Genomic DNA, 17,833 nt, shown 5'->3' with positions numbered 1-17,833 from the left:
GAGCCGGCAGATCTGGGAATGAGCATGCGAAGCTGGGAGCCAGGTCGGGCACTGCAGAGGTCCGGAGCTCCAGCTTCCTATGGAGCCACACCCACCGCATTGCAGAAGCTGCCAGACGTACCATGCTGAGCGAGGGGCTACGACGGTGCTCCCGTTCACGCGGTCGCTGGCCCCATCATGCCATGCACCAATGATTAATTCCCCCCCAAACTACCAGGAAGGTAACCAGAATTCATTTTTGTTTTATTTTTCTCCCCCCCCCCCCACCCATACCTTCTATGCTGAAAGAGCAACAGCACAGACGCTCCAGGAAAGCAGAAGGGGATGGAGTGCTAAGTTGTGTGGCAGCCTTCCAAGCTCTGTCTCCTGTTTTGCTTGCAACTAATGGGTGGGGCTATGGCTTGTTGTCCACCGTGCCTCCTGCAGTCCTGTAGAGCACATGCTCTCTCCTCCTCTTCGTAGTCAATCAATCATCTGGAAACCAAGGCAGTTTGGTTAGCATTGCGGCATTTCCTCTCATTGTTGCAATCGAGAGGTCAGAGTTCTGTCTGACAATGCGTCGACAGTGGCCTACATCAACTGTCAAGGCGGCACCAAAAGTCAAACCGTAGCTGACGATGCGGAACAGCTCATAATGATTTGGGCAGAGAAACATCTCGTTCTGCTTGCGGCGTCTCACATCGCCGGGTCAGACCACATTCAGGCGGATTTTCTGAGTCAGAAGCGACTAAATCCAGGAGAGTGGAAATTGTCAGACCAAGCAATGCATCTCATCTCACAAAGGTGGGGAATTCCCCACATGAACTTGATGGCAATGAAAGAATGCCAAGGCTCCTCATTTCTTCAGCCACAGAAGAGATCACAGAGGATGTAGTTGTGGCTGAGTAGTTAAGGCGAGTGATTAAGGCGATGGACTAGAAATCCATTGGTGTCTCCCTGTGCTGGTTGCTGGCAGGTTCGAGTTCTGCCAACTACAAATGTTCATGCTCCATGACGGCAAGGACAGATTTAAATTAATGATTTGGATGATTAGTGCATGCATTCAGTGTGCTGCGGCAGTCAAAAAAGCAAACAGAATGTTGGGAATTATTAGAAAGGGAACGGTGAATAAAATGTAAAATGTCATATTGCCTCTATATTGCTCCATGGTGAGACCACACCTTGAATACAGTGTACAATTCTGGTTGCCGCATCTCAAAAAAGATATAATTGCGATGGTGAAGGTACAGAGAAGAGCGACCAAAATGATAAGGGGAATGGAACAGCTCCCCTATGAGGAAAGACTAAAGAGGTTAGGACTTTTCAGCTTGGAGAAGAGATGGCTGAGGGGGGATATGACAGAGGTGTTTAAAATCATGAGAGGTCTAGAACGGGTAGATGTGAATCTGTTATTTACTCTTTCGGATAATAGAAACACTAGGGGGCACTCCATGAGGTTAGCATGTGGCACATTTAAAACTAATCAGAGAAAGTTCTTTTTTACTCAACGCACAATTAAACTCTGGAATTTGTTGCCAGAGGATGTGGTTAGTGCAGTTAGTATAGCTGTGTTTAAAAAAGGATTGGATGGAGGAGAAGTCCATTACCTGTTATTAATTAAGTTGACTTAGAAAATAGCCACTGCTATTACTAGCAACGGTAACATGGGATAGACTTAGTTTTGGGGTACTTGCCAGGTTCTTATGGCCTGGATTGGCCACTGTTGGAAACAGGATGCTGGGCTTGATGGACCCTTGGTCGGACTCAGTATGGCATGTTCTTATGTTCTTAGAAGAGGACTGATGCACATTGGTACTCCCATGGCCTACCTCAGTTCTCCTGTATGTATTTCCACTGTGGCCTCTGGTGGGCAAGGTTCTATGCAGGATAGTTTACCCAGTGAGTGTAATCCTAGTTGTTGCAGAGTGGCCCCGATATCCATGGTTCACGGATCTAGTCAATCTTGCAGTGGACGGGCCCCTGAGGCTCGGTCATCTTCCCAATCTGCTTCGTCAAGGCCCTATATTTTTCGACAGGCAGATCACTTTTGTCTAGCGGCTTGCCTTTTGAAAGGAGAAAATTAAGGAAGAAACGGTACTCAGAAGAAGTAATTATTATTCTGTTGCAAGCCCGGAAAACCTCTACCTCCCTCTCCTATGTCAGGGTGTGGTGATTTTTTGAGACATGTCGTGACCAAGGTGTACTCCCTAGACAGGCTTTGGTGGCTCATATTTTGGTGTTTTTGCAGGCAGGCTTAGTGAAAGGCTTGTCCTTTAATTACCTCCGAGTACAAGTGGCGGCCTTAGGCTCCCTCGTAGGTAGCTCCTTAGCATTGCATCCTGATGTAGTACGATTCCTCAGAGGAGTGAGGCATTTGAATCTTCCCATCCATCCATCCAGTATGTCCCTCCTGGAACCTTAATTTGGTACTTCGAGTCTTGTGTGATCTGCCTTTTGAACCTCTTAAAAAGGCGACGTTAAAGGATCTCACTTTGAAAAACGGTGTTCTTGGTCACCATATGTTCAGCTCTCAGAATCTCAGAACTGCAAGCACTTTCTTGTAAGGAACTTTTTTTTGAAAATTTCTGAGTCAGGAGTATCGCTTCATACAGTTCCTTCCTTTTTGCCAAAGGTGGTTTCAAGTTTTCATTGAAATCAGTCAGTAGAGCTCCCAGCCTTTTCCCATTTGTCCTCTGATGAGTCGCACACGAGGGAGATGAGGTGTTTGGATGTTAGACGAGCTATTTTACATTATTTGGAGATCACTAATCCTTTCCGATATTCAGATCATCTGTTTGTCTTGTGGAGCGGACCTAAGAAGGGTCAGAAAGCTTCTAAACCAAACAATTGCACGATGGTTAAAAGAAGCCATTTCGTCTGCTTATATTTGTAAAGGATGACCGGTTCCCAAAGGCTTAAAAGCCCATTCCATTCGTTCCCAGGCGGCTTTGTGGGCTGAATGCCAGCTGGTACCATCACAGGAAATATGTTGAGCTGCTACGTGAAGATGCTCATACCTTTGCTAGACACTACCGCTTGGATTTTCAGGCCCCAGATATCAGCAATTTTGGTAGTGGGGTTCTTCGCATGGGTCAATGTCCCACCCTGTTTAGGGAAGCTTTGGTACATCCCAGAGTCTGGACTGATCTGGGTACATACAGGGAAAAGAAAATTGGCTCTTACCTGCTAATTTTTGTTCCTGTAGTACCACGGATCAATCCAGATGCCCACCCAGGAAAGGGTTTCATGATGAGTCCACGCTGATGTTCACTTTTATTGCAGAAAGCTAAAGAAGAAGAAGGCTACAGGTTGCTTTCTTGCTCACAGGGAATTAATTCACAAAAGTTCTGTTTTTTACAGTTATTGCTTGATTCATTGTTATGGTTATTATTATTATTCCTGTTCAGCTTGGATATTCTTTATACTGAAGGGATGCAGTGGGCACGCCACTGCATCCCTTCGAGAGGGCGCCCTCTGAGTTTTTCTCCGTCTCCATCTGCTGGAAAGGAGGCATACTATGGAAAATCCATTACAAGAATTTTCCCACCTTCCAAGGAATCAGGATCCGTCTCATCATCCATGCCATCCAAGTCCCTACCAGGAATACCCATGGCTAACCGAAGCATGCCTCGGCACTTAACTGTAGGAGCGGAAGAGGGAGGGGCCACCAGCTGAGGGTCCGACTTGTCATAAGTAAATGAAAAGGAGGAATAAATCTGAACAAAGGCCTGCAGACCCTGAAAAAAACTCCACCCAAGAAAAAGCAGCCAGATCCAAGCCAAGCCCAGAGGATACTGGAGCAGGTCCAACTGAACTGCCATACCCTGCGGAGAAGCCAGTCAAGGGAATACCAAGATCTGGCGTACTTCTACCAAAGCCATAACCATACCATCATCAGAATGGGAGGATCCAGGCTTAGCAAAATCCAAGGAAGACAACTTTCCCTGAGCATCTGAACAGTGCTGACACACATTGGAAGACAGGTCAGGCTGAGAAGCCCTAATATGACAGGCGACGCAAAGAGAAAGGCGCTTAGGCATCAATACCAGCAATAACTGATCAACCAAATGGCACGCATTTAAAAAAAGGTTACGCATACAAATTTTAGGCGCCCTGGAAATAAGCATGGCAAGGTGCACATACAACTTGCGAGCCAAGCTGGAGCATATCACCACGCTTAAAAATGTTATGCATACAAAAAGCCACTTAACACTGAATGCACACCATGTGCACAGAGCCAATGCACTGCACAAACCGATGTCCTGTAGAGAGCAGAACAGCACACACAGAAGCACGGAAAAATGCCACCACGGCCCACCACATGGCTCACAGGCAAAAAGCCTTACTGTGGGGCCTAGACCAGAGTTGCTCAACCCGCCAGGCTGTCCAGTTCCCCTAACCCCAAACGGGAGTGGGAATGAATGTCGGGGTGATGAATTGAGCACGGAGACCGGAGGCAGTTCTAAAAACCCCTCTGTCGCTGAAAGTAAAGGGTTTTTTTTTGGGGTTTTTTTTAAACTTACCTGAGTTCAGCACTTACCAGTTGAGTACAGAGCTGGTCTCCAGCTGCGGGGGGGGGGGGGGGGGGGGGGGGGGGAAGAAGGCAACTTCCATCACCGCCATGCTTTGCCTCCTGCACTCGCTGCCGCTAAGTCCACGCCGGGAACCGGTTACCAGACCAAGGAAATCACCTCAGGAATTCTCAACTGGGGGAGGGACCTTTCGGTATCGCCGCAGGAGAGCAAGGCTTTTGTTTCCTCAATTTAAAATTCTCCTTCCAAAATTTACAGCAATCCCCTTAGGGAGATGAGTGTCCACCATCTGCTGTAGACGGAGAATACTGGCAGGCTGGGGTCACTGCAGGAATATATATATACTGTGAAGTCAGCTTGCTCCATCTTCATCTACCGGCAGGGGGGGCATAACCCACTGGTCCTGAGTCCATCTGTCTACACGCTAGGAAAATATAGTTGGCTTTAGAGGAAAAACTTTTGAAAATATATATGAAACAGGAAACCTGTAAGGGAGCCAGTTGGACCATTAGATGAAGGAGGGGTTAAAGGGGCTCTTAAAGGAGATAAGGTCATAGCGGAAAGACAATTAATTCTTTGCTTCTGTATTTACCACTGAGGATGTTGGGAAGATACCAGTTCCGAAGACGGTTTCCAAGGGTGATGATTTGGATGAAATGAACCAAATCGAGGTGAACCTGGAAGATATAGTAATCCAGATTGACAAAGTAAAGAGTGGCAAATAAACTGAACAGGATGGTATACACTCCAGCATTCTGAAAGGACTCAAAATTGAAATTTCAGATCTATTAGTAACTTATCATCAAAATCATCCATTGTAGCTGAAGACTGTATGTGCGAATGTAACCCCAACATTTATAAAAGGCTCCAGGGGTGATATGGGAAGCTACAGACCAGTGAGCCTGACTTCAGTGCCGGGAAAAATAGTGGAAACTATTCTAAAGAACAAAATCACAGAACATATAGAAAAACATGGTTTAATGGAACACAACTAGCATGGATTTACCCAAGGGAAATCTTGCTTCACAAAATCTCCTACTTTTTTTTTGAAAGGATTAATAAACATGGATAAAGGTGAACCGGTAGATGTAGTGTATTTGGATTTTCAGAAGGCATTTGACAAAGTCCCTCATGAGAGGCTTCTAAGAAAACTAAAAAGTCAGGGGATAGGAGGCTATACCCTTTCATGGATTACAAACTAGTTAAAAGACAGGAAACTGAGAATAGAATTAATAAATAGTCAATTTTCTCAGTGGGAAAAAAGTAAACAGTGGAGTGCCTCAAGGATGTGTACTTGGGCCGGTGCTTTTCAATATATTTATAAATGATCTGAAAGGGATACCACAAGTGAGGTGATCAAATTTGCAGATGAGACAAAATTATTCAGAGCTGTTAAGTCACATGTGGATTGCGATAAATTACAGGAGACCTTGCGATACTGGAAGATTGAGTGTCCAAATGGCAGATGAAATTTAATATGGACAAGGGTAAGGTAATGCATATAGGGAAAAATAACCCATACTGTAGTTACACAATGTTAGGTTCCATATTAGGAAATATCACCCAAGAAAAAAGATCTAGGCTTCATGGTGGATAATACATTGAAAGCATCGGTTCAGGGTGCTGCAGTGATCAAAAAAGCAAAGAGAATGTTAGGAATTATTAGGAAGGGAATAGTGAATAAAACTATTGCTGTATTGTGAGACTGCACCTGGAGTATTAAGTGCAAGTCTGGTCACTGCATCTCAAAAAAAGATATAAATGCCCAAGAAGGTACACTGAAGAGCGACTAAAACAATAAAGGGAATGGAACAGCTCCCCTATGAGGAAAGGCTAAAGAGGTAAGGGCTGGTTCAGCTAGGAGAAGAGATGGATGAGGGAGATCTATAAAATCATGAGAGGACTGGAATAGATAAATGTGAATCGGTTATTTACTCTTAGATAATAGAAGGACCCTGGGGCACTACATGAAGTCAGCAAGTAGCACATTTAAAACTAATCAGAGAAAATTCTTTCACTCAACACATAATTCAACTCTAAGTTCATTGCCAATGGATGTGGTTAGGGTAGTTAGTGTAGCTGGGTTTAAAATAGGTTTGGATAAGTCACTGGATTGGCCATTGTTGGCAATAGGATGCTGGGCTTGATGGAACCTTGGCCATACTGGGCCAGACCACTTCTTATGTTATGTTCTTAAGATGTGTATCTGTCTTCTCAGGCTCACAAGTCTCTGTCTGCCCTCTCTGAGGAGAGAGACAGGACTCCCACAGAGATGAACTGTTTTCTTCCCCAGAGAAATAAATCCAGCAGCTTTTTCTGGATGTGGATGAGGAACTCTTGGGGCAGGCTCAGAATGGTGAGGTTGCACCACAGCATGCTGCTCACCAGCTAATTCACCATTAAGGCCAGTTGCAGCAGTTCCCTCCAATACCTGAGGTGAGCTTTCACCTTCTCTCCAAGCTCAAGCCAAATGATCAAGGCTGCAGTTTCCACAACAGAACGGTGTACTGCCAGATTTCAGGGTCTCCCTGCCCTATGACAGGTTAGGGAGAACGTCCACCCTCTGCATCTTACAGAAGACCAGTTGATCTTGTCTGAGGATGCTGCTAAATAGACCTGCTAGCAGTTCTGCACATCTCCAAATCAGCCATGAGAAGGACGACATCAGAATAGGCTGACAGGGGACCCTAAGTCAGGCTCTCTTAGCACTATCCCAGGCAGCCGCCTGTGCAGCAGACACAGAACAGCTTGATGGCTAGTGCATACAGCTGATCTGACAGGGGACACCCTTGAAATGCTCGCTGCCTGAATGTCAACGGCACTGCCAAGGACCAGTTTACCTTAACGAGGCACTCTGCCCTGGAGTACAAAGAGGCAGAGGCACCTTACAAACTCCGGGCCAAAGCTGAACACCCATAAAGTCCTCCAGAGACAATTGTGATCTACCTTGTCGAAGGTCTTCTTCTGATCTAGGGGCAAAAAGGCCACTGGCAAACCAGTCCTGTTAGCCAGATGGAAAAGATACCAGACCAAAAAAAAAATGTTATCAAAAATGGTTCGTCCTGGGATCATGTAGGTCTGGTCCAGGTGAAGCACCTCCATCAGCACGGGGACACCAGCCACAGGGAGGGTGCACTTTGGCCAGGATCTTGTAGTTGAATATAGCAGTGAGACCAGGCAACAGTTCTTTAGGTCAAATTGGTTACCCCCCCCCCTCCCCTTGGGCAGGAGGGTCAGCACTGGGCGCCAGCGGGACAGGGCCAAGTGCCCAATCTCTAGGACTTCATTTAAGACCCTCACGAGATCAGGTCATAGTGTGTCAAAAAATAAGCTGACAAATTCAGTAGTGAACCCATCAATACCAGGGGACTTCCCTCTTGGTGTCTGCCCGAGGACCTTGGCAAGATCCCCCAGACACAGGGGCAAGTATTGCCACACCCAGCTGCCCTTGCTCACCACATCAAACCCCTCCCACAGGGATCCCGCAGATGCCCGGGACTGCCCAGTCTAGTGAGAAGAGAGCTGCATAGAAATTGCAGACCTTTGTCGGGATCCTATCCAGCTCAGTAAAAGGGGTGCCACCACCAGACAGCATGCATTCTAGCTACTTCCTGTTCCCCCTTCGCTTCTCCAGCCCCTAGAAGAAGCATGAGCCATAGTCCATCTCCTCCAGGAACTGGATCAGTGACCTCAAATAGGTCCCGTGGTCCTGCCACTCCTCAAGAAAGCACAGGGCTTACTTCTTCTCTTCATTATAGGAGCACAGCTTGGTCTGCTCTCTGGTCCTGTGTGTCGCAGAGGCGGGTCCTCAAGCTTGAACACTTCCCCTGAAAGCTGCTTGAGTGCATGGTGCTGCCCCATGTATATGCCCCTGGTGTACTCTTGACAGAAAACATCAAGATAGACCTTCCCCATATCCCACCACTGACAGACTGAGGAGAAGTCCACCTCCCAGCAGTACCAGTCCACCCAGAACATTTGCACTGTTGCCACCAACTCCTCATCATGAGAAGCAAGTTGTAAGATAAGGTGGTTACTGTTAAGTGCTGGAAATTGGTGCTCTTTTGGTGTGGGATGTTTACCGTTTTATGCAATTTCTGTTCAGACAAAATATGTATCTTCTTCTTGTGTCATTCTCAACAATAAAAATAATACTGGACCTTTATTTTTTATTTCTGTCGTAAATTGTAATGAGCAGTGTGTCACAAATGTGAGCGTGATCTGTCAGGTGTGTCACGATGGGAAAAAGGTTGAGAACCACTGGGTTAGAGGATAAGGGAGGGGCAAAAAATTAAATCAGGGATGGGTAAAGAAAGGAGGAATGGGGCAAGGTTTCTCTGGCAGGGAGGGATTTCTCCAAGTCAGAGGGAATGCCTGAAAGGGCCAGGTCAACATTTTCCACCTGGGGGTGGGGATCTTGCTGAGGCAGGGTTTTGTTGGTTTAAGGCTGGGCCAGTGAAGGTATTGACATCACTTCCGGTGCGGGTGAACTGGTATCTATCGAGGCAGTAGAAGTCTGGGGATGTGGTCCCTCCAGCAGAGATGCCTCTGGCAAGAGGAGAATCTCCTCAACTTGAGGGTACCCTGTTTCCTGTGGAGTCACAATCTCCACAGGAAACAGGGTACCCTCAACTTGATGGAAGTACGTCCGTCCCTAGCTCTCCTGAACCTCTACCCCCTTATCTGGTGGATCCACAAGTTCCACACTCCTCAGGAGATGTTCAGAGGGGAAAGCCTCCGGGCTAGTCCCCAGGGTCAAACCCGGCTCCCCACCTTGATCACTGGCTCTGAGCACCAGGGGGCCCCGTTCTCCCCGCCCACAACCTCCATGGATACTGCTGCTTCTTCGGATGCTAACATACTCGAGCGGGTGCCAGAGCCACCTCTGGGGCAGGGTGGGGATCCCTACTGCTGTCTAGTGGAGATAGGAGGGGTGGGGGGAAAGGCAAAACTCCACACTAAGGCAGAGAGCCTGCCCCAAGTACTTGGCTTTCCTTTCTGAGGTCTGAGAAAGCGTGGGTTTTCCACCCATCTCCTGCCATTTTGGCTGGAGGGGGTGAGCCTGTCTTTGCTCTCTCTCAGGGCTGATAGGGGGGGGGGGGGGTGCTTCTCTTTGGTGGGATCCCTACTTCACTTCCTTTTTCTTCAGAGGTGAGAATGGTACCTGGACAGGTGGTGGATTAGGAAGAGTGGATCCATCTGTTCACCTTCTCCCTGCGAGCATTTTGAGGACCCAGAGGCAATGGATCTAGCCGGTGAGGCCTGAAAGGGAAGCCCTACTTCGCTATCTATGGGGTCCACTGTCCCTGACTTTCCAGGGGTTCCCTTCCAGTGGTCCCTACCTCTGGGTCAGGGGTATCGCTGTTGCCTTTGGGTGGGAGAGGAATGGTGGGGATTCCAGTGCCTCCCGGCTGACTTGTCTCGGCTTCTCATCTGTGAACTTTGCATATTACCCTGGCATCGGGCAGCCATCATGTCCTCAGTCTCTGCAGTCAGCCTTTCTGTGAGTGGAGGGGGGGGATCAGGACCCCTCTTATAGGCCAGGTGGGTTCACAAGCCCCTGAGCTGGGACAGAGGAGGCAGGACCAAAGAGCAAGGGTGGAGCAGGTGGATTGGGGGGAGGGAGCTGTTGGAGGAGGGCAGCTAGGTGCTCTTTGTTAATTTGCAATTCACGCCTGGCACTGCCTTCTGGTGCGCCCTACTTAGTGGCAGAAGCAGCACCTGGTTTCTTCCCCCGGAATAGTAGATTTTAAAAATGCCTCCCTCATACGGAACGGTTAGTGACTGCCGTTATCTCCTCTCCACCAGAGGAAGCGCACCCAGGCCGGCCTCTGGAATGAGGTAATATGCCTCGGTTCTGGCTCCTGGTGGCCTGCGGGGAGCGCAGAGATGGATATGTAAAGTCCCCAAGGCCACAGAGATGAGCTTTTAGCAGGGCGTCCAGGTGAAAGGGCAGCACATTGGACAGCATGACTCATGTGCACGAGAGGTGCAACCTGGTGCTGGACCCCTCTGCCTTCCTGGACCACTTTATTCACCGCCTGAGGTGAACTAACAAAGGACGGCCTTTCCATATATTTTACTTACTGAGACTATTTGTCTAGAGCTGACCAATTTTGCCAGGGCAGCACTATAATGCAAAATATTGGAAGATGCCAGCAGGGGGCACCGTATTCCGCATTTCATAGATAGTCCTGACATTCCCCCGGCAGCACACGAGAAGTCAATAACTGAGCCTAGTCCCTTGGGTGGGGGAACTAGCAGCAGCTGCCGTGTATGTTGAGGGCGGAGTGGGGGAGGCGGCAATGGTGCCACTCTCTTCTCGCTGACTTCCGGTACCTTATTTAGCCAACAAAGCTGCTGGGAGGGGGGTGACAACAGACACCCCCCTTCACATACATCTCTCCGGGGAAAAGGGGTAGGGATGGTCTTGATGGCGGCGGCAGCTACATGCGTGGTAAGTGGGGTGGTGGAGATGGTGGCGATACCATTCCTGCCCTGCCTAGTTCTAGTACCTTCAGTCAGTCAACGTAATGAGCGATGATTGCAATGCCCCCTTCGCACACAACTCTCTGGGGAAATAGGGGTAGGGGTGGAGGCAGGGCCTGGCATCATCATGCCAGCTCCTACTGGCTGGTTCTCCCAGAGAGAGGCAAGTTATCATGCTTAATTTTCTTATTTTCTTCCCTGGAGATTTCTCTGAGGAAGAAGGAAGGGTTTTGGTGATGGGCTTCGTCCCTGTACCTAGGGTGAACAGGGGTGGCTCGAGGTTTACCTCTCACCATACCTATTGCTGGCTGCCTCGGCAGCCTTACTTGCTGGTACCTGAACCGGCTGAGCTGTGCTGGAGCGATTGGGGCGCGGGATCTGGTGGCCAACCCTCCACCCTTCTCACCACCTTCCCTGACAGTGGTGGTATGCCTGGGATTGGTTGGTGTCCCTCCTGTGCTCCAACCTTAAACCTTGGGGGGTGGGGGAGGTCAACATTTTTATTTTTTTTTTGCAGAAGTCGGGGCGGGGAAAGCAGGGAGAGGAGTCATTCTCCTTTATTCCAGTTTCCTGTCCTCCAGGGACTGGCTTGCCAGCTAAGTTAACTGGAGGTGCTTTGTGAGTCATGGCCTCTTTATGGAAAAGGCCAGAATACAAGGGGCATAGGAGGTGGAGCTACAACCAGAGAAGGGGTAGGCACTTTGGTTTGAGGGGAATAAAAAAAGAGAAGCAAAATGCTCTTACCCTCTCTACTACTTCCTTGGGGGGGGGGGGGGGTCCTCTTCACTTCAGAGAACTAGTTAATGGGGGGGGGAGGATGACTCTGCATTATACTATTGGGGGGGGGGGAGGCCAGCATTAATTGGAGCTGGCATCTAAAATACTCTGTCCTTAGAGTGTGAGAAGGTGACTGAAAACGAAAAAGGGAGGACAAAACTGAAACAGGCAAAAATGCTAGGATTGGGGGGGGGGGGGGGGGGGAAGAAGAGGAGAAGGGCAGCTTTTAAACCTTGCTGCTAATGTTGGTCTTCCAACCAAGTTTTTCAGGAAGACCAAATAAACCTAAATTGTGGGGTTTTAGGGGTGGCAGAGGCTCCCTAGGCAGCCTGGATGGTGGCGGAATGCTTCTGGGGAGGGCCCCCTTCTGCCTGACGGGCAAGAGGAAAGCTAAAAGCCATCGCCCTGGCAACCGGACCGCGGCAATTAGAGGAGCTGCTCTGCAGTTGGGCGTGGCTGCAGGCGGAGAAGGGGGAATCAGACTGTCAGCAACTTGAATAGGGATTACCCTGGCAGTGAATGAAACTTTTGAGAAGTGCAAAATAAACCCCCAAACAGACAGAATCAACAACATTACAAAAGGCAGCGCAGGGCAACTAAAAACAATGCATGAACCGAGGAGTGCAGGTGAGTAAGAGGGGGAGAGATACGGTGTTTAGAGAGGAAGGGGGTAACAAGGCAAAGGTGGTGGGAGGGGAGTGAGAGAGGGCTAGTTTGGTTTAGCCTTCTCACCCCACCTGGATTACACCTTGGTGTTGGCAAGGCTCCCTAGCCTGCAGGGCTTCCCCCTTCACTGTGCCTCTGAGCCCTGGCAAGGATTGCTATGAAGGAAAAACAGGGGAGGGGGAGAGAAGCTCCTAACCAAGACCTGTGTGTTAAAAAAAAAAAAAAGTGTGAATTGCTGCAGCAAGCTGATTGAATCAGCAGAATCAGCAAAATCCCCTCTCTCCTGCTGGAGATGGAGGAGCCAAGGCTTAGAGCTGGCAGAGCCCAGGGTAGGGCCAGGTCAGTAGATATGCAGACAAGTCTCTGAAGACCCTGCAGCCAGCCTGGTTTTGCACTGCCCCGCCCTGATTTTCCTTGTACTGTGGTGACACTGCACAATAAACCAAAGCAAAGACTTCACCAGTCCCAATGCAGCAACTCTCTTTTTTCCCTATCAAATCCTGTACATTATGTCAAATGGAAAGTACACCAACATACCTAAATATTGTTTACTGTTTGGCAATTCATTGAGCAGTTTTAAATGACCAGCTGCCTCTAAAGGAAATTAAAAAAAAATCCATCAAAACCATCTTAAACTGGAAGACAGGAGTTTGAAAACATATTCTGTGAACAAATCAGATATCAGAATCTAAAAATGATCCTTCCATACCCAAGAGTGTGGCTGGCAAAAGAAGAGCACAAAGGAACCTCCTGGAAAGCATCAATATCCACACACATGAAACTTGCCATCTTTTTCTTTATCATTTCCAACTACATACCACTCATGCTTTGGCTGCTCCATTCAAGTTCACCTCCCACTTACTGATTACCTCAAAATTAGCAACAATGATGCATCGGAAAGTGAAAGTGCTTCCAAAAAAAGAAACACACAAAAATATACTCTTTTGTATCCTTGAACGATACAACAGATGTTACATATTAGTGAACAACAAAATGTTGCAATAATTAATGCAAAGTCTGAGAGATCAACCAACATTGCAGCTTTTTTAAATGTGAGCAAAACCTAGGTACAGTAAGTGAAGGCAAACCAAAATACACCCCCCTTTTAGTGAAAATGAACAAAGGTAACATAGTGTAGGGCTCCCTACAACACAACATGACACCTCTTCACATATTTAATGCATTCCAAATGACATGCAGCTCAATCTTTAGTTGTTGCTTAGCAGAAAGATCAGATTGAGTTGGTACAAGTTAGGGTTAGCTTTCACACTGATTAAAAAAAAAAAAAAAAAAAGCTCCTTTTTTCTGAGTCTGAATATTCATTTGGATAACTAGATATTAGTGTATGAAATTCATCCAGTGTGAAGGTGTGGCTAGCTTCCCCAAGTTATAGCTTTTGGAAGTCCAATAGAAAAAGGTATCACCTACAACTTTGTGTGTCTGAAATGGTTCAGAATAAAATTGGGAAAAAAAAGTTCTGTTTTACTGGACAGAATACATACAATTTGAAAATACATGCAGCATAAGAAAGGAAAAGCCAACAATGTATTTATATCATAAACAAATATTTAAAATTAAAAGTACAGTTGGTCAAATCTTTAAAAGGATGGCTGACTTATCTACACATAAAAGTAACTTCCTACCAGAAAAACACCACGACTTTCAAAACACAAGATTCCTTTTCTATATTTACCAAAATGTGAAAGCAGTTATGCCATGATGCCTACAGAAATTAGTTTGACACAAATAACATGCTCGCCCCTCAGACTTAATGGAAGAAGCTAGATAAGATGCTCTTTGTGAGCCCCCTTCCAAAAAAAAAAAAAAAATATATATATATATATCCAGGATAAGTATGAAGTGCTGTTAGTTTAAATAAAGCTTTGCACACGAAATATTACCTACTGATTTACATTAGGCAAAGTAAACTTCGGCCAGTCCCGTAAAATCGTCCTCGGGCTGCCTTAAAATGAAGGCAGCATCTTTTAAAAAAAAAAGGACAATTCAGCAAAATAAATCTGTAACCAGACACCAGGCATCAAATGTCTTGCTCAAGAAAGTAATGAAGTTTCAAGCCTGGAAACACAGTCCCTAGCCCTTAATGGATTTCCATTGCCCTTTCTCCACTCCACCCCATCCCCCCCAAAAAAAAGTCTTCCAGCTCCCAGTCTGACGAATCCAATCTGTTTCCCGCAGACTTACCGTTTGGCATGCGAGAAGCCCACGTTGCAAAAGCCGACCGAAGCCTCGGGGAGCCGGCAGAGCTGGGAGCGAGCGCGCGAAGCCGGGAGCCAGCTCGGGCACTGCAGAGGTCCGGAGCTCCAGCTTCCTACGGAGCCACACCCACCGCATTGCAGAAGCCACGAACCAGCGCTGCCAGACGCACCATGCTGAGCGCGGGGCTACGGCGGCGCTCCCGTTCACGCGATCGCTGGCCCCATCGGGCCGCGCACCGACGATCAATCCGCCCCCCCCCCCCGAACTGCTAAGGAAGGTAACCGGAATGGATTTGCTCGGGTTTTATTTTCCTCCTCCCCGCCCCGGATTCCTTCTCAGGCTGACGGAGCAGCGGCACGGACACTCCGGGAAAGCAGAAGGGGGGATGGAGTGTCAATGAGCCCGGCGGCCTTCCAAGCTCTTCCTCTGTGCTTTGCCCGCAGCCAATCGGCCGTCCGCCGCGCCTCCTGCAGCACGGGTGCTCGCTTTCTCTCCTCCTCCCCCACCTTCTTCTCCTTCTTTTTCTTAGTAATGCCTACTCCTGTCTGTAGCCAATCAGCGGAGCGGCTCACTCCCGCCTGGAGGGGAGAGCAGAGCCTGCTTTGCCCGGGCTGCTCAACACTCCTTTCCCCTTCCTGCACCGCAGTCACTCAGGGGTGTTCTTTTCTCTGCTGTTTGTCTGGAGGTAAAGGGGAGGGGGGAAGGGAGCAGAGAGGTTTCAGATTAACTTTATTGGCATGACAATTTTACACGTGTTGCCAAAGTAATACACAGAACGATTTATGGGAAAAAAAAAAAGGTAAAGGAAAAAAAAATTACAAACTATGAATAGTTAAGTAGAGTTTTAGGATAATAAAGTACAATATAAGGGACAAGTTTCAGGTTTTGGTGCTGAGCCATATTGTCCCTACCTGGTTTAGATTTCATGTCTGGCCTTGTGGCAAAATAGCTCATTTTGCTCCTTTAGCAGCTATTTCTCTGGTTTCCTTCAGGATTATACAGCTTTTCCTGTTTATTCCTTTGTGGGCAGTTTTGATTTTCTCTGTCCGTTTTGGGGAAACATGCATCTCTGTATCACTCTGTAACAAAACCAGCCCTAACACCCAGAATTCAAACAACTATAACCTGACTTACAAAAAGATGACAATACAAATATTGCAACATACCTCCTATTGGGAAGTATAAATTGGAAAACGGAAGAGGCTGAACTGCTACAGATCCCTTCACAATACTTCACAAACGAGAAACAAAAAAAGACAGACTCTTACCAAATACAACATAATTAATCACAGACTGGAAATAAAAATATGCAGCCAAAAACTGAATTGGAAACTACAAGAAGACAAACTAATGCAACACTGGAGAAACAGAAATTGTTTTTTCTCTTGTGCTGTGCAAACTACAAAGTTTTTTCTTAGTTTTGTGTTACTTCTCAGAGGAAACCTCCAAACAAGTGAAGGACAAGAACACACCAAAGGATAAATCCACTGAGAGAAGAGTGTGTTTACAAGGATAAGAAACATCTACAGGCACAAAAGCCGTCTTGAGGTATCAGTTTAACCCGCTGTCGGACGCGGGTTAAATAGGCACTAATCCATGCATGTGAATGAAGCTATTACTCATTCACTCCAAATGCAAAAAAAATAAATGTGCAGTCTCAGAAGCACATTTATCGCTCAGATATTAATGCCTGCCTGGAGCTTTTCTGTACTTTTTTAAAGTTTAAAAAAAAAGAAAAAAAAACTCTGACGGCCGCTTTGAAGACCGACACCGATATGCTCGGGGTCGCTTTTCATAACTGGCTGACTGCAGTTATGAAAACCGAGTTTATCGGCATCGGTGTTCATAACCGGCAGACCGCCAGTAACTGTGGGGTCGCAACCCTAGCGCCTCCTTGCTAGCACGTCCCCCTAATTTGTTTATTGCATGGCGCCCCCTAGAGCAGTATAATCAGTTCATAATAGCGGCACTGTGAGTCCCCCGACACAGGTAGTGTTTCGCACTGGCTGCACTGGGAGGGACAAAACAGGAGATCAAAGAGATCTTCAACAATGATATAACAAGAATATCTGTAAAGTGTAATAGAAAATGAGATGTAGAGATGGCAAAGATCCACAAAACCACTAGATGTAGAGATGGCAAAGAACCACAAAACCACTAGAAAAAGCTTTAAAATTGAACGTTTGCAAAGGTGAAATTGCTTACAGTACAGTCAGACATACAAGGGACACGGCAGATCCAACTGTGAAACCTATCTCTGGTGACTGTCAAACGAACATAGCAAAACACTTAAAAGTGAAGCGAACGTAAAAGAAATGGCCGTGACAAAGGTAGGATGTGTGGGACACAGGGATGTGAAAGGTTGAAGAGGGTGATCACTACATAGAGCAGAACAGCCCCATGAAACAATAAAAAAAAATGAATTTATCAAAAGTTTTTTAAGCTGATTGTCAAGGTTACTATGTTTCATTAAATTGCATGCTGTTTACTAGATGATATGCTTTCCCTATCATTAATTTATTATGAATTTGGCAGAAATGGTTATGATTTGTCCCTTAATTGGTGTTCTTAATCATATATTAACCAATTTGAATGTTAATTGCAGTAGAAAGAAAATTGGTACTTTTATCAGGATCAAGTAATATACAAGTCTGAAGCATATATTCACTGCAGTAGTTATGGAGGTAAAGATCATTAATTTATATTTTTAGAGTTTTATTAATTAATGAAGATAAATACAAATTTTATTGTATTACTCTTTGGATAGCATAAATAAACAAGGATTGTGCACTATAAAGTTACCAATATGTGATGCAAGGTAGTAATTTTTAATTTTTCTTATTTCGTCTTCTGTTTTTTTTTTTTCTCTACACTGTTGTTCGCTACACTTTTAGATTATGGAAATGTTTTCTATGTTTATTTTCTATGTTTTTGTTTAGTTTTAAATTGTGGAAATATCACTGAGATGACTAATAAAGGTTTGTTTAGGATATTGATTAATGTATAGGTTTTTAAAAATATATACGATTGTGTATGTTTACAAATTAAAACATCAAAATTTAATAATCTTTTGTAGCCCCTGATGCAGCCTACAGGTTAGGCGAAACTTAGTCAGGGTCTGGTGTATTGCATTTTTTAACTTGCTTTTTTCAATAAATGTACCCCTGCAACTA

At 46.3% G+C, this 17,833-nt stretch overlaps 1 protein-coding gene across 17 annotated transcripts in view; it reads right to left on the bottom strand.

Moving 5' to 3' along the window:
- The window catches only part of EPB41L3 (erythrocyte membrane protein band 4.1 like 3), a 459,693-nt gene extending 444,343 nt beyond the window's left edge, over window positions 1-15,350 (bottom strand). For 5 of the 17 annotated variants that reach the window (XM_029591050.1, XM_029591052.1, XM_029591053.1 and 2 more), the window contains exon 1: window positions 14,646-15,343. The gene's annotated coding sequence lies outside the window, so the exon portion shown is untranslated. Of the gene's footprint in view, window positions 1-14,645 lie in introns of all 17 variants that reach the window. The other 12 variants (XM_029591041.1, XM_029591043.1, XM_029591045.1 and 9 more) reach the window with 6 other exon arrangements.
- Window positions 15,351-17,833: the final 2,483 nt, after the last annotated feature.

Source organism: Rhinatrema bivittatum, chromosome 2 (genome assembly GCF_901001135.1).
Source record: "Rhinatrema bivittatum chromosome 2, aRhiBiv1.1, whole genome shotgun sequence".
Lineage (NCBI taxonomy): Eukaryota > Metazoa > Chordata > Amphibia > Gymnophiona > Rhinatrematidae > Rhinatrema > Rhinatrema bivittatum.
Note: the sequence above shows the minus strand (reverse complement) of the source record. Positions and strands in the feature narration are given on the sequence as shown.